Raw genomic sequence first — 14638 nt, 5'->3', positions numbered from 1 at the left:
CTCTCTCTCTCTCTCTCTCTCTCTCTCTCTCTCTCTCTCTCTCTCTCTCTCTCTCTCTCTCTCTCTCTCTCTCTCCCTGGAGTGGAAGCAGCAGCGGAAAGGGCAATTTCTTAGCTGCCTCAGAAGCAGTTCTTGCCTTACTGATGGGTACCATCATTATTGGATATACTGGGGGCTAAGAATCTGAAAACCAAAGTTGCTGCTTTCTTCATACCTAACACTTAATTAGGATTTCTTAAGACACTAAGATTGGTATGTTTAGTTTTCATCAAATTTGGAAGCGTTCTGACCGCTTTTTCCTGAAACCTTTTGGCTCCTCACCTTATACCCCTCCCTGGAAGCTACAGTTAATTTTCCTTGAATTCACTGTTTGAAGTTTGATTTTTGATCATTGTACTTTCCTGCATATGGAAAATGAAGCTGTATTTCTTGTTTCCATGCGTGCCCTGTAATGTTTGTTAGATGACCTATAGAAGTGAATTTTACTTTGTTGGGTGCTTGTTCATTGTGATTGTTTTCAATGTTCTTGAACATTGTGTTCTGTGACACAACAAATTCACTTGGAAACAGTTTGACCCCTTTAAGGTTTGCCGCTAACCTTTCTTTGGCTGAGCCAGCGCAGTCTGTAGCCGAGGACCAGCTTTCTTCCGTGCTGACAGGATTCTCAGCCATCCCTGTGGAGCTGCGGTGACAGCTCCTGGGCTCCTCTGGGATATTTCCCCAGATTCAGGCTCTCCTCAAGGCGTGTGCTGTGGATCTCCCGAGCTTTCTGTTTTCTTGTGCTCTCCTGGCCTGTCGAACTCCCAGCCCCATCTCCCCACCCCAGAGAGACCATGGCACCTCTGCCGAATCTTCCTGGCTACCACAGGGCTACCTCTGTTCCCCTCTGCAGGCTGCTGTCCTATCCTGTATCTCATCCCATGTCTGAAAACCAGTTTCATCTAATCTCATTTTTGTTATTTTTGAGGTTTTTTTTTTTTTTTTTTTTGAGTAGGCACATTATCACTTCCGAATCTTTCCCCCTGTAGGAACTTCATTATTGTGTTTTATTATTGTATTTCATTTATCATCTCTTGTTGAAAGGAGGGAGTGGCCCCGCTTACAAGGTCAAGCTTGTCCTTCTGCTGTGAAGGTGCTTGAGCCCAGTGCTGACGCCGTCACTAATCTTCCAGCTCCTGAGCCTGAGCTCCGCCGTGCTTCCTTCTTCGCTCAAACATCCTCCAGATAGCCTGCTGCTGCCTAATGTGCAAGAGGAAGCGCAGAAGTCATGGGTGCAATCTCCTAACACTTTGCCAGGTGTCGCCTAGGAAAGGCTCCCTCACTCCCAGGAAGCACATGGAGGTCAGGCTCTGCCTGCAAGTGTCAGGGACTTTGACATTCCCTCCTCCTAACACCTGTTTGACAGTGCAGACACCTGCAGGACACCGTGGAGCAAGGGTTGGAAGAGTTCAGCATGTGACACGTGGGACAGGAACACAAGCCCCTGCTGGGCCAGCTCAGGCAGGCGCCTTCGCTGAGGAGCCTTCAGTCGCTAAACCCCATGAAGTCCTGGGCTCTCTCCCTAGCCAGCATCTTAAAAGCGATCTTAGTGTGTTTGGCTGTGGGCTAGATGCATCGCATTTATGATTCCATGTAAACCGCAGAGCTCACGTGCAGTCAGGAGTAGCACACGTTCACACCAGAAGAACTGCTGGAAGGTTTTCTGAAGACTGTCATCTCAGTGTTGGAGAGAGATTAGCCCCAGTTGTGTAGTAAGAAAAATAGCCCCTGTCTTGGATGTGATAATTTGCTGGACTCAGAGATCTCGGAAACATGTCAGCCCACTGGTTATCCTGTAATCGGATAAACGAGACAAACGCACAGCCAGATGAAGAGTGGCACCAGAAAAGGTCTAGGGGTGTCCTGAGCCCAGAGCTTTCTGTCCCTCTAGAAGGGGGGCCGTTTTCCAACCTCAAAGCTCCCCAAACACTGCACTTTCAGAATTTTTGTGGAGGCCGCGTCTTGTAGGCATGAGCAGTTACTCCAGAGAGCATGGGAGGAGCTGAGAGGGCCTCGAATCACGCAAGGCTTCGCCCTCCTGGTGACCAGTACCCTCTAGGAGACCCCGAGAAGTCACCCCACCAGAGCAAAAGAGCTCCCATCACTCAGGGAATAAATTTAGGGCTTCTGTGTCAGAAACTATCTCAGTTACTCTTCTCTTGTTGCTGAAACAAATACCTGACACCCCAAATGAAGTCAGGAAAGGCTTATTTAGCTCACAGTTAGTGGGGGTTTTGCCCATACTCAGCTGGCTCCAAAGCAGAGCGGCACATGGCAGAGGGCAGCAGTTCATGGCAGTGGCAAAGAACTGAGAGCAAAAGGAGGGGCCCGCAGCTCAGGCAGCTAGCCAGCCTCCCTCCCCTCCTTACAATGTAATGCAGATTACACGCCCCAGTGCAAGTGCAGCACCCACACCCACAATAATCAATCACAAACTCCAGAAGCCCCCACCCCATGACTGCATGATGCTTTTGGGGAGACAACTTGAAACAAGCCGTAACAGAAACCAAAGAACGAAAGATGCTTCTAGCACCTATTGCTTAGAAAAATACAAGGATTTTAGGGACTTTGTGTGAGAAACTGAGAACGGAGACCAAATATATATTTCTTATATGGCAATATCATGTATTCTAAAAACCATCCTGGAACATCCTACCAGAGCTTAAAAGGAAATTTCAGAAATAAGGTCATTTCTAAGGAACTTAACTGTGTCCTATTAGAATCAGGAGCACGGTTTAAGGAGAAGAAAATTGCTCTTTTTATTCCATGAAAACAATGTTACTTCTTCTGGTTATGTAGATACTAGAAGCTCATAGAAACTTTAACACCACTAATGCGCTCACCAGCTAGCATGGGACCCACAACTCACTGGGGTTGTTCTTTACTATGTGCAGAGAGGACCTGGGGCCTCTCTCTTAGTGTAGGGATTTCCAGCTGTGTGCCTCAGACCTCAGGACTCACGCTCCCCTTTATGTGAGTCTAGTTATGTGAATTATTCAAAGAGGAAATCTAGCACTTAGAAATGTCTGTAATTTGCTGGCATTTGGTCGACCACAGCTCTTGCCACATATGAAAAAGCAGGGCCATTATCTTAGGGAATGTGACAAGTGCCTTCCCTTGCACAGTCGCCCAGTCTCAGAGTACCATGGCCTTCACTTAGAGGCCTTTGCTGAGATTTTAGGCAACAGTGACATTGCAACTCTTTGCCTGGTTTGTGAGATGTCATCATTATTTTGGAAACATTCTTGAGGCTTGAGTTCTGACTCATTAGGTAAAACAACAACAACAAAAAAAATTAACTGAGAAATATAACAGAACAGTTTCACAATTTTTTTTTTTTATGCATTCCTGCAACCCCAGACACAACTAAGTGAATTCACACATTCTTTATCCAGTGTCTCTGCTCAGGCCTGATGTGCCTGTTTGTCCCTGGGCTGGCAAACTCTGAACCTTGATTGGAGGGCAGGGACCTGCTTCATTCTTAGCCCAGGAAGTGGAGTCTGTGCATAGGCAGGAGTGTGCTCGTGAGCAAAAAGTGTCACACATTCTCTGCAAATGGACCAGACCTGGCAGCTGGGGTTTGGATCCAGGGCATGGAGGATGACACTTCTTCCTGTCCATCATTTGGGATGAGTCCCAGTGATAAGCCGTGACTCAGCTGGGCCTGAGAACAGATATTCCCAGGAAAAAGGCAGGATGTTCCTGGCAGTTTACTTTCTCTAAAATTCAACAAAGAGGTGCACATAAGTATTTTAAAAAATTGTGATTGCTCAGCAAAGAAAAATCTGGATAGTTTTCAGTTTGCATTTATGATAATGAAGCAAAATAATTTAACTCAAAATGTAAATTTATCATAGGCTTAGTATTTGCATTTAGCACTTCAATCTTTACACATATCTGTGTTTAGGACGGATGCAGGACAAGCTTGTCTTGTGAGTATCCACTTGCTGTGGGTAGATGAATTCCATTCTGAGAGTAGAGGTGGCCCCGTGCCTGACCAGGAGAAATGGGTGATCACTGAGTGATCCTGGCCAGGGTGGGATTTCTAAGGACTGATGCGGTGTGGGAGTAGAGAAGGCACCTGCATAACTAAACCCAAGGGAACATGAAGCCAGAGGCCTTTGACAACTTGGTACCTAGACGCAAGTAAGGACAAGGCAGGGACTAGGTGTCCTCATCTCTCAAATCAAATAACTTGGTTTTTCGTCCTGTTTCATCTCATACCCTAATGCCTGGACCTCCATGCTTCTGTTTCACTGGCTTCTTTCTGTTCCTCCAATTTGCCCAGCCCAGCCCCACCTCAGGGCTTCGCCCATGCTGTTCAGTTCACCTGGGTGCCTCTCCTCACCCCCATCTGTACCTGACAGCTTTCTTCACAACAGGCAGGGCCTGATCAAATGTCCGTGGTTTGTCCATTCTGTTACCATGTATTACAGACTGATCAGTGCCCATCCCTCCCTGAAATCTTTTCTTTAGATTCAGATTTATTTATTTATTTATTTATTTATTTATTTATTATATATTTTTTGGCAGAACTGGGATCGAACTCAGGCCCTTGCGCTTGCCAGGGAAGCGCTTATTCCACTGAGCCATCTCCCCGGCCCCTGGATTTCTTTATTGATATCCTGCATCTGTCTACTAGAATTTAAGCATTGTGAGGATGGAAGCATTTTCTATTTAATTGGCCATTAGCTCTCCACTTTCTACAACAAGAATTGGCTCTGGTTTATCCAGTGGATGAAGGAAGAAAGGAGAGAAGTCAGATAAGACTGCAGGAAGGGAGTCAGCTCTGCTGCAGCACTCTGTAATAAACTCTGGTTACTAAACTGAAAACAAGGAGTTGCATTATGCATGGAGATGTATTCCTAAGTTTTCATACAGTATTTTAACTGACACTGACAAAAAGTTAGCATTTCTTGGATAAAATTTAACAATTCAGGCATGGTGGCATGTGCCTGAGTCCTAGCAACAGGGAGGCTGAGACCAGAGGACCATGGGAGCTCATGAATTTGAGAGCAGACTGGGCAATATAGTAAAATCCGATTCAAAAATAAAGAAAAGATAAAGGTCATGTTCATGAGGTGAACTTTCATTCCAGTCTAAATCGGCTGTTTATAGACTGGGTAATCTAGACAGCTTTGAAGACGAACTGGTCTTGGGGGTGACAGATCAGACCCACAAGAAGAGTTCCTCCTCAGTTGAGTTGAAAGAGAGCCTCAGTAGAGTTTGCTAGTAACTCTTTTTTTTTTTTTTTCTAACTAGGCTGTGAGTTGATGTATGGGTAAAATAAAAACCAGCAGGTACAGTAAATTTAAATTATGCATACTGTTACTATTTTTAACAATGGCTCTGTAGCAAGCTGAGGAAAGGTTGTTTTTGCCTCTCATGGTCAGATCCTGTAGACAAATTGTCCACGGAATTCACTTAAAGATTCTTACACAGGAGCCCGTGGCTGCTCTGTGGGCTTTGATGCAGAGAAACAAATCGGTGGTTTACTCGGGATTCGAACAGGTCCTTGCTAACTGTAGCCGAGACTGGCGCCAACAGGTGGGGTCTGGGCAGCTGGGGCGCACTGAGTGCTGGGTTCTCTGAGGGCGCTTTCCTCGCTCAGAAATGGGAGATGTAGACTGATGATGGCCCTGTCACTGCATTCTTTGTATCCATGCCCTGTCCTTTGCACGGAATCCACTATGTATCGTGGTTATCAGAAGCTATTTGTGAATACGCGTAATTACTTAAACAGCTTTGCAATCTGGGTAAAGTTTAGGCCATGTCTTCCTTTCGTGACTGCTGTGTCATGGCCACATGACTAGCTCCTTAGCAGCATTTGTTGGTTTTGAGCACGTTTATGTAAACTTTTTCTTCCTGCAGATGATGGCAGTGCAGGTGTGCCTAGCAGAGACTCCTCCTCAGATAGGGCCTAGGCCTGAGGCTGCTGCAGACTTAGACCCCAGGTCCCGTGGTAGGAAGTCCCGTCCACCCTGACTCTCTTTCCAAAGGACCCTTAGGGTGGCGGAGCCAAAGACACACAGATCACTCTGCCAGGACAACTTGTTTTAGTTATTTTTCTTGCAAGTTGATGTTTACTCTGAAAGAAAAGAGACTTCATATACAACCTTCATAGCAGGAGTTGAAAAAAATATTTAATCAATATAAATTTGTCTAAGCATTTCTTCTAAATGTTGAAAGAATTAAGCCAAATTATCCTCAATTTTACATATAAAGGCTTTTACTACATAGAAAATAATTTTATCTGTTACATATCAGCTGGTGGATACATTACTATCTCTTGAGCAGTTAATGTTTACAGGGTTTTATTTATTGTTTTGTCCACATATACTGTGGGGCCTGAAGCATAATATCATTATTTTGCATTAATGGCTTTAGAGTTTTTATGTTTGCTTCTTTGGAGACTAATTTTTTTTCTTTTTCTTTTTTTTTTTTTGACTGGAGATTGAATTCAGGCCCTGGAAAATAAATGTTCAGAAGTAAAAGTTATAAAATATAAAGGCTTGCTGAGAGAGCAACTGTACTTTTACCTTTCCTTTTTTCCTCATTTGCTTTTCCTTTTCTCAGTTAAAATAATCATGCAAGAATACTGTAGAAGCCCAAGAAGATTCTTTTTTAAAACTTTTAAAACCATATCAAGAGAAAATAACCCTATGTAAACATCACTGATCATACCGCAGACAGTAGTTTATAATTAATTTTTCATTACATAAGATAGGAATAATACGATTTCCTTTACTAAAATATTCTTTTACGACATGATTGGTAATAACGGCATGGCATTTCATTCTGCAGCTGTGTTGTAATATAAGCCCCTGTTATAGGAGCTCGGCTAGGTGAGCGAGAGGATCCGCAGCACCCTGCTACCATCTGCTAGTTGGGGCTGTGCCCAAGGGATTTATTGGCGCCATCCCTTAGTGTCCTCATTTATAGACAGATATAGCCTCAGTTTCAGATTGATTAACATGAAGATTTAAAAAGTTATGCACCCTCTATGTAAAAGAGAGTATTCAGAAAATTGTTTCAATAGATTTTATTAAAACATTATCATTATAATAGAATAATTATCTGACACATTATTAGTCCTCAAATATTCATTGCTAATTACATTTATTATTTTCAGCTTTTTGATGTCATAGTATTGAATATCTTATATCATGAATATCTTTTATTTATTGATTTATGTATGTTTATTTGATACAGGGTCTCGCCAAGCAGTTCAGGCTCATAGCACTCCTCCTGTCTCACCCTCCCCAGCTGGAATTATAGGCATGCGCCACCATACCCAGTTTTGGGGTGGCACAGCGCAAATTGTGGTTCTGGGGCTGGCATGGCATGTGGTACTGGGGATTGAACCTGAGACCTTGTGCTTGCCAGGTGTGCTTAGACCACTGAGCTATCTCCCCAGCCCACGAACATCTTTGAAACTTTTGCGTTTTTCTCATCATTTCCCTGTTTATTTTTTCCACAAGTAGAATTATGGCTTCACCATCTATTCTAAATCACACATCATTGCACGCTCTACAAACTGTAGGAAAGAAGGCAACTATTGCACAGTAAAAGATGTTTCTGGAAATGTTTTATGGTGGGAAATGGCCACTGTCACATGAGGACTTCTGCAGTTCTCCAGATTCATTGAATGTTAGACAGTGAGATTTATGCAAATTGTACTTCATTTTCATTATTTGCGTAATGTTCTGGAAAAATTACAAAAAAGTAAAAGCTTGCATCTACATTGGGTGTGTTGTTATCTAATGTGATTTTTGCTTGTGGAGATATTTATGTTATTATGAAAATTTACACTTGACTACGCACATGTTGAAGGTGTGCTCCCTCACTGAAACTGATATTTTCTATTCCAAAGAAGAAAGCAGCAAGCCTCGGGAGCGGTCCACCCTCCAGAGCTCAGGCTGGTGGAACAGCCCAGGTGACCAAGGTCAGTCATTTCCTGAATGTCAACGGCCCCGCCTCTTCTCTGTGCTACGGGGTCTCACCTCCCCAGTGGGCAGGGTCTGTGAAGCAGGCTAGTTGGGCTGATACAGCACTGAAAACATTTGAACAAACTCTCTTTTCTGTGTTGGAGGAGAAGATATCATTTCCTGTTCTTAATTTGTTTTTTTAAAATGCATTTAGTACTGGGTCTACAGGGTCTCACTACACAGGTGGGACTCATAGCGATCCTTCTGTTTTCAGCCTGCCAAGTCCTGGGATTACAGGTGCGCATCACCATAGCCAGTCTCAATCGCTGTCTCAGTACACCCTAGGGACAGGGCAGCACGTCACACTGGGGATCGAACCCCGGTCCCTGTGCCTGCCTAAACAGGCACTTTAATCCACTGAGCTGTCTGGCTGGCCCTTCCTGTTCTTAGTTTTTGAGACAGGTCGTGGCTATGACGTGGTCCTTGACCTCCCTCTGTAGCCCAGCCTAGCCCTGGTGATCCTCCTGCCTCAGGCTGCCAAACCCAGCAAGAGGATATAAGTTCTTTTTTTCTTAAATCACTATAATAGTCAATATATTTATTTAAAATGTATTTATTTGCTTTCATACATAATATTAACTTATCACCGATCTCATTGCAATCATAATTTTAATCAAATTTTGTACAATTAGTACTTATCAAGTTAATAACATTAGCATCATAATATTTATCAAATCTTATATGTTATAACTATGTTCCTAGACAGCTCTCAATTACAATTAGTGGGTCATTTTCTATTATATAGAATGTAGCCATTTTGTTAATGTTGGGCACTGATGTCATTTCTATATTTTTATTTTTCCAAATAGACTGGGGGCTAAAGGGAGAGGGGGGAATTGGGAAAAAAAAACAAGTTCTATCTTCTACAGGGACAAATTCTGTACAATGAATATATATATCCAATAAAATTTGATTAAAAATTATCAGAAATGTTTATCAAATTTGATCAAAAAGCAATTTAATCAAATACAATGTGATATCCTGAGTAGGATTCAGAAACAAAAAACAACATATTGGAAATATTGGTAACATGCAAATATAAGCTATAGCTTAAGTGGTTTAAATTATGTAAAATCTAATAAAATCATTTATAATTGCTCCCTCTATAGAATAATGTGTCCAGTAAGCAATATTATCATTATATCGGACTTCTGCAGATCTTGTAAGAAAAATATTGCCCTCTTCCTTATGTAGAAAGTAATTCAAGTATTAACTGGAATTAACCAGTAATTCGTAAGTGTTAACCATTTCGGGCTCTGTAAGGGCTGTATGAAAGTACCTTAGGTAATCCCCTCACAACTTCAGTATTAATATTCCTGTATACTAAGGAACCAGGGCTCACGGAGTAAGTAATCTCCACACACTCACAAGGCCAGGAGGGTGGAGGCAGATGGAAGCCCAGCTCTCCTGCACGCACAATGTCCCTAATGATGCTGGATTCCACGAACGCTCATTGAACCTTTGTAACACAACTCCTCAGAGCCTTGCAACTTACCAAAAAAGTCACTTAAGCCTTACTTTTCAGCCAAAGAAACTATAAATTAGCTAACAGTTTTGTGTTGTCTGTTTCAACTCTGTGGTCATCTGCTATGTCCAGATTATCTCAAACCTGAGCCTGATTCAGGACTGTAGGTACAAGGATTTCAATAAGCAGCCTTTCCTTTGAAATCGGTGGCCATCCTGTGGCCATCGGTGGAACTCTTTCATTTATACCATTTGTTGGGGCTGGGGAGATGGTTCAGTGGAATAAGCACTTCCCTGGCAAGTGCAAGGGCCTGAGTTCAATCCCCAGTTCCGCAAAAAAAAAAAAAAAAAAAAAAAAAAAATTATGCCATTTGCTCCATGGGGCCGTAATACTTTAGCATCTCCCAGAGCCCTAAGGAGCCCCAAGATCCTGAAGGTACCCAGCTGAGAAATGAGAACAGCCTGCGCTTTCTGAGCAAGGTGCAGTAGCCACCCCAATTTAAGATCGTGAGTGTGTTTTATTGAGTTTTTCAAATCTTCATTCCACCACCCAAGAAAAGGATCAAAATTGCTGATCATCTGTGAGATTTAAATAGAGGATGTTAAACATTTCCATTTGGGACCAACATGAACCTCAGCCTGACGGATGAGCCCTCTCCTGCTACTGTACTCCACAGGTGCTTCTCGGGGAGGAGATGTGTCTCACCTCAGCTGAACAGACCCAGGCTCACGTTTTCCCTTTGCCACACCTTTTATTGATCCCATTGGGCCACACAAGGAGTCCTTACTGCTCAGTGCTGTTGTAAAATTGAGATAAAATTAAACATTTAAATGCAGAGCCCTGGGCCTGGTACCTGGTAACCCTGATACTGGGGAAATCTATCTCCTTGCAAATACTCTTGCCTGTCCTTCTCTGTTGTCTGATGGTCTCAAGTGGAAAAATTGTATGCTGTGCTTATGTGGACCTCTATTTAACTTACACCAAAATTATACCTCTAAAAATGAGAAGGCTCCTCAGCAAAGCCCACACACAATGATAGTTTGTGAAGTCATTTGTAAATTTTTTTCCAGGATGGCTATTACCTAAACCTTTGGAGTTTAAATGTGTGGTGGAAAACCACACCTAATGTTTTTCTTGAAAAAGACCTGACTTGAAAGTCATAGGAACCAGAACCTTTTCCGCATCACTTTTTCCACACAGGAAGTTTTCATCCAGCCTTCCTGAGGTGGGATGGCTGCAAGGACTTTGATTCCCCCCTCCAGCCCTTGTCTGTCTCCAGAAGCTGGGCGTGTGGAGTGACGCAGCTGGAAAGGCAGGCATCTGAGCTGCTTGGTCATGGCTTTAGTACTTAGCAAGTCAAGCCTGAAGTTACTTGCTTGCCTTCTGTGACACTGTCCTTGTGCACCCCCAGTATTGATCTCTGCCCTTGCGCTTGCTTACTAGCTTTTTCTGGCTCACTTCCTTCAGCAGCTTCCTGTACACATTAACCAGAGTTTAATTCTCCCCCTTGCTCCCCACCAACTTCTCATGGTCTTAGTATATGCACTGCCGAAGTGAGCACAATTTCTCATGGTTTTAACTCTTACAGAGTTATAAAAGAAAAAACCTGGCTGCCTGTCTTTCTTTTTGATGTCAGATTGGAGTTCCTTAGTAGGAACATCTTCTTTAAAAATACCATTCCCCGGCTTTGTTGAGAAAAGCTGGGGCTATTGGCATATGTGATAGGTAACTCGAAGCCTTTTATTACACAATGCACCATAACATACAGGTAAACTGATATTCTTTCAAACCATTCAGAAAATTGACCAAGTGGTAGATATAATTGGCAATTAGAATTCATCCTGCGTTTCTTGGTTCTGGACACATTCAACCTGAAAATTCTGGTAATAATTTTAAAAATTATTATAAATACCCTAAAGTTAGTCTTCAAAAACAAGGATTTAATTTGAAGCCTATGTGCCAGCACTGTATTACAGAATGGTTTCCACCCACAGAGCTGTTCTATGTGAATTCTCACAAAATAAATGAATGTGATCATAAAGAGTATCCCTACTTTCATGCAGTTCTGAGCTTAGATCCAAAGCTCTTAAGTGGAATAGATACTACTGACTCAAAGTAGTTATTGCAAAACATCGAGTGCTTAAAATGCAATTTTTGGTAAATTAATAATGAAGATAATGAGGCTGGAGAAATCAGAGATGCTTCCTGAACTCAACATGAAGATAGTTGTGCTCCGTAACTACGCAGGTAGCTGTGTTACTGGAACAGTTCTCAGATAATTAACAATCAGAATAGATTGGCAGCCAGGCTTCAGACTGCAATGGAAATATTTCTGTAGAAATCTATGCTGTTAAGATGCCTTGGTTGAAGTTGTTAGTTCCAACTAGAATCTACCCAGACTAGTTTAAGTCAAAAGGAGTTTCTTAAATTTTCTTGAGTGAGTAGCTTGAAGGAAAATCTGGGAAGAATGTGAAGTTGCACAGCCAGGAACAGTGCACAGGATACTTGGGGCTTCTCCTGCTACAGCCAGATGCCACCAAAGCTCACACCTCCCACGTTTAGGACTAGGTGTCAGGTGGCCTCCTATTGCCAGTCCTGACCAATGAAATGCCTTCTTGTAATGCTGACTTCCCTGCGGGCAGTGGGCTCCTCGCATGGCCTACCTCAGTCTCATTCTTGTGCGGAATATCCATCAGCCAAGGTAAATCACATGCCTCGGTCACGCTAGGGGGAAATCTCAGGATAAGGCTTTTCTGGATTATACTTTAGGAAAACACATACTGATGAAGGGGAAGTTACCAGCATTCGGGGAAGGTTTCCAAATGTGTGGTCAGTTGCCAAATGACAACTACCGGTAGGGAAAGGAAAACAGAATTACCTGATTAAACAATAGGAAAGTCATCAATGACAATAGGTCAGCAACATTAGACATCCAAGTGGCAGGAGAAGTGCCTTTTCATCCTGGCCTAGAGAGAAGGGCTACAAAAGAGTAAACAGCCACAAGGGAAACACTTGGTGATTTGGGATCTGTTTTTCATAAATAGTTCTGAGACCTGTGGCGACACATCTCTCCTTTCGGATTTCCTTCTTGTCTGTAACATGAACTGTGGCCAGATAGCTCATTGGATTAAAGCGCCTGTTTAGGCACACACAGGGGCCAGGGTTCAATCCCCAGCCTGCCATGCCGGTCCCACCCCCTAGGACGCGCCTGAGGCAGGGAATGAGACTGGGGTGGGGGTGCTCGCCTGTAATCCCAGCACTTGGGAGGCTGAAGACAGCAGAATCACTACCAATCCGAGCTGTGTAGTGAGACCCTGTAGATCCTGTACTAAATACATAAAATGAAAAAAAGGAGCTGCTTGTAACATGAACCAGGGCCTGATCGATAATGTATTCAGCGTCATAATCATGCCGCAGTAGCCGCGAAACGTCGGCCATCAAGAAGTGACTCTGTTAAGCTAGGCAAGCATTTTTGCTTTAATCGTTGTTCATGTATTTTAATATGCTATGAAAAGCAAAGTGGTACATAAAGCGTATAACTCTATGGATATTTTTGCTTAATATATGTGCTCTGCCGAAGTCAGCACAATAGTTTTGCTTAAAACAGGTTAAAAAGTCAATCTATTTTCAATTAAGTAAACATAATAAATTATGGCAGATAAGTATGCTATACTATAGCAATATGTAGGTAACATAAATAACCAAACTTATAAAAAATAAGATACATGAGCTGGTGAGATGGCTCAGTGGTCTAAAAGCACCTACTTAGAACAAGCTTAGCAAAGCACAGGGACCGCGGTTCAATCCCCCAGCACCACATGCCAGCCAGCCCCGCCCACTGGTGGGCTGAGCTGGCCACACACACACACACACACACACACACATAAATAAATAAATAAATAAATAAGATACAGGGGCCGGGGAGATGGCTCAGTGAGATAAGCGCTTCCCTGGCAAGTGCAAGGGTCTGAGTTCAATCCCTGGTTCTGCCACCAAAAAAAAAAAAAAAGATGCAATCAGTAATTATTGTATTTTAAGGTTTGCACAGTGGCAGTATTGTGTAGCCAATGAGGTTTACCCGGGGCGCGATTATTGCTAATGATCATATTTTAATGTATGAATCAGTAGGGTTTTTATTAAAATAAAGATTGTGATTGAGGAAGTCTGGGTTGATGCTGATATTCTGCGGTTTAATAACCTCCCAGGGACCGCGGGGTATGGTCTCCGGGAATCACACTACGAGTAGCTAAGGGCCTGAACTGTACAAACTGTGAGTAGTTTAAACCACCTGTACTTTAGGTTGCCGAAGAATGAATTGAAAAATCTGGTTCAAAAGCAGATTCACATTTTCCAAAGCAAGAAACTCTGAATCCCCAAAAGGAGCGAGGCCCAGGATTTCACCCAACAGTGAAAGGCGTCGCCAGGGTTTCCGGAGCAGGTGACCTGAGCAGGTGACCTGGGAGCCCTCGGTGCAGGAGCAAGGAGGGCTCAGAGGCCTTCACGGTCAAACCGCTGGGGGAGCAGGAACACCAGCTCCATCTCCGCTGACGGCAGCCCGTGCTCCCGGGCCTGCATCGGAAGCTCTTTGGAAACTTAACTGCATAACCTTCAGTCACTCACCTGAGCTCTTCAGGGACGCTGAAGTGCCTTCACTGCGCAGGACCCTGCTGCCCGGCTGCCTGACCCCAGGCTGGGTCCACTGGCTGCCTCGGGCCCCAGGGTCTCTCGTGGTTGGTTTATGGTTTGAGGAAAAGTTAGCTTTCGACATTTCTTTTAAAATTTAATAACTTTTTTCTGTGTGTAGTTTAGTATGATTAAGAAAAAACGATATTTGGGGCAGTGTGTTTGCAAAGAGCTACCCACGTTGCTCCTTTGCTTTGGTAGTCAGAGCCGGGGAGGGCGGGGAGCCTCAGGCCTGTCATCAGCGGCCCACTGCAGGTCACAGGGCGCGGGGCCGCTCCGCCAGCCCGGGATGCCAGGCCTGGCGGGCTCTGCCGACTTCCGTGCTCCGGCTGGGTCCTGCACTCCTGGGGCGGGGCCGCTGGCTGGGCGGCGCGGGGCGGGGCGGGGCGCGGGAGGGCCCTGCACTCCTGGGGCGGGGCCGCTGGCTGGGCGGCGCGGGGCGGGGCGGGGCGCGGGAGGGCGG

The 14638-nt window shown here is 44.0% G+C and overlaps 1 protein-coding gene across 1 annotated transcript in view; it reads left to right on the top strand.

The window, feature by feature from the left end:
* The window catches only part of Cast (calpastatin), a 106662-nt gene that overhangs the window by 17979 nt on the left and 74045 nt on the right, over window positions 1–14638 (top strand). The window contains exon 2 of the mRNA XM_023708486.1: window positions 7913–7984. The gene's annotated coding sequence lies outside the window, so the exon portion shown is untranslated. The remainder of the gene's footprint in view (window positions 1–7912; window positions 7985–14638) is intronic.

This window comes from Octodon degus, unplaced genomic scaffold, assembly GCF_000260255.1.
Source record: "Octodon degus isolate 3935 unplaced genomic scaffold, OctDeg1.0 scaffold00009, whole genome shotgun sequence".
Lineage (NCBI taxonomy): Eukaryota > Metazoa > Chordata > Mammalia > Rodentia > Octodontidae > Octodon > Octodon degus.
The sequence above is the reverse complement of the archived record's forward strand: the minus strand, read 5'-3'. Positions and strand labels throughout refer to the sequence as shown.